General features: G+C 46.8%; 2 protein-coding genes across 3 annotated transcripts in view; one reads left to right on the top strand and one right to left on the bottom strand.

Moving 5' to 3' along the window:
- HNRNPH2 (heterogeneous nuclear ribonucleoprotein H2) overlaps nt 1–2,273 on the top strand; it is a 10,039-nt gene that overhangs the window by 544 nt on the left and 7,222 nt on the right. The window lies entirely within an intron of this gene.
- Nucleotides 1–2,273, bottom strand: part of GLA (galactosidase alpha) — an 11,713-nt gene that overhangs the window by 8,592 nt on the left and 848 nt on the right. The gene's annotated exons all lie outside the window — the stretch shown is intronic.

Below are 2,273 nucleotides of genomic sequence, written 5' to 3'. Positions count from 1 at the left end.
AATAAAAAAAACTGAAGAGCTTGAATAGCTATGGACAGGAGATTGCTTAAATAAATTATATACATATAATTTGCATTTATGAAGCGTTTATTCTGTGCCAGGAAAACTTTATTTTCATTATACTCTACTACCTACATTTTTTGCAATGGTCATGCATTAGTTTTATTATCAGCTATAAAAATAAGCCAACCACCATTTAGAAAAAAAGGAAAAGACAAAAAGAAATATGTGATGCGAACTACATTCAGCATCCCAGCATTAAGCCACCATAGCTTTGAACTGTGTCTGTGAGGATCTGTGATTCATCTCCATTTATTTTGTGCACCAAAGCCAAGAGAGGTTATTTTTGGGGTCCGGGAATGCTCAAAAAATTTTCCATATAAATTAATGGTAATTACTTCTTCACTTTAAGCCATTTCCTCTTATGGAACACTCAACTTTTGGACAGCGGGGGAATCCTTTATAAAGTTCCTCCAGGTCAACCTTCGAGCCAGATGCCACACTCAAGGGCGAGGGGGTGGGCATATAGAGACTCCACGGTTCTTCTAAACTCCCTCCATTTACAGCCAAGGAACCGCTGACCCAAAAAGCAGAAGCAATAGCACGTGTCTTAGTCCTCTGTCTCTCCTACTCACCCCAGCTATGGTCACTACCAAGGCCTGGCAGACATAGGCAGAACAGCAGTTCACAAGAAGGGTCTGAACAGAACTGGATGGTGAATGGATGAAGTCCCTAGTTGGGTGATCTGGCACAGACAGACGGAGAAGCAGGGGCTGCTGACCCGACTCCTACCGAAGGAGGGATCACGCCGGAGAAAGCTAGGGCTAGTTCCCAACCAGGGCCGTTTGCTGGGCATAAAAATGCAGAAGCAGTAGGGGACCCCTCCCTCAGGCTCAAATGTTCCCTCTGCGACCCTCTATTCCCTCAAACAGAGACAGACACACAGGCGAACGCAAGGGGGTACTCAGTATCTCCTATACCTGATACAGGAATCCGGCTCTTCTTGGCAGTCAAGGTTGCACATGAAGCGCTCCCAGTGCAGCCAGCCCATGGTAGGGGTTATCGCCAAGCCATTGTCCAGGGCCCTGGCCCCAGGAAAGCTCCAGAGAACCACGGGACGATATTGTTTCTCAGGCAACTGGGACGGTTATCCCCAGAGGCGGACCAATGATCAGTCACGTAAAACGCACCGCAGCCAATCACGCTCTTCCATTCTTGATATTGGCCCGCCCTGTTTCCGTACCAGAAGGAAGTGCGGCACTTTAGAGATCCCGAGTCTAAGCCGAGAGTTGCTCACGTGACCGAGATCTCACATGACGTAGGTGATCACGTGATCAGTCGCTTACGTGAGCAGAAGTAGTTCTGGTCGTCGTCTACCGTCTCGCTATAGCCGTTTGAGGGAAGAAGGAGGAAAATTATCCGGTATCGTTAGAGGTTGGTGTGTGGGTGGGAACTGGGGGCCCGGGGGTGGTGATGATGAAGACCAAAGCAGGATCCGCGGGCCGCCTCCGCCTTTTCCGTTCCCTGCTTTCCCCTCCCCCGCTCCCCCTCCCCCCCATCTCAGTGCCGGGAAGCCGCCTTTGCTGCGCCTGGTGGGGAAATGGTGGACGTTCGTGACTGTGTATGTGTTTTTGTATATCTGTCTGTCTGGGCGGGTCTCAGGGGACCTTTAAGAGAAACTTTAAGGTGAAAACGCTTGAAAACCACGTCCCTGGATTAGGAAAAACAAATATTGAGACCAGTGGCCGGAGTGCTGGTCCATCCATTCAGGCACTTAGTCCCCACTGATTGTCTGTAGGGGGAGGCACCAAGTGAATTATATCTGTAGAGTCACATCTAGGCAAATGCTGCGTGCCTGACAGAGGCGCTCAAATGTTTTAACTGAATTGAATATTTAAATAACGTGTATTTTTCTACTTAATAACAGTCTACATGTTCAGTTTTGAACATTCAAAAAAATAACAGTAAGCTATAAATTAAAAAAAAAATACATGTAATTCATCACCGGGAGATAGCTACTCAGCATTTTGGTATCTAACACACATATAAATACACAATTTCTTAACCCAAATGGAATCCTGGTTCCTACTTCAGCAACTTAGTCCTGGGGGCCTTTCTAGGAGATACAGTAATGAAGTAGAATCTCCCTGCCACTATAGAGGGGATGTTAATTTCTGGAGTGCTACAGGGACATGGAATGGGATTGGTCATCCAAGAGATAAGGCATGCAAAAAACTAGTCCATAAATCTGTCACTCAAACCTGAAGATGGTT

Source organism: Ursus maritimus (assembly GCF_017311325.1).
Source record: "Ursus maritimus isolate PB19 chromosome X unlocalized genomic scaffold, ASM1731132v1 scaffold_X1, whole genome shotgun sequence".
Taxonomy (NCBI): domain Eukaryota; kingdom Metazoa; phylum Chordata; class Mammalia; order Carnivora; family Ursidae; genus Ursus; species Ursus maritimus.
Note: the sequence above shows the minus strand (reverse complement) of the source record. Positions and strands in the feature narration are given on the sequence as shown.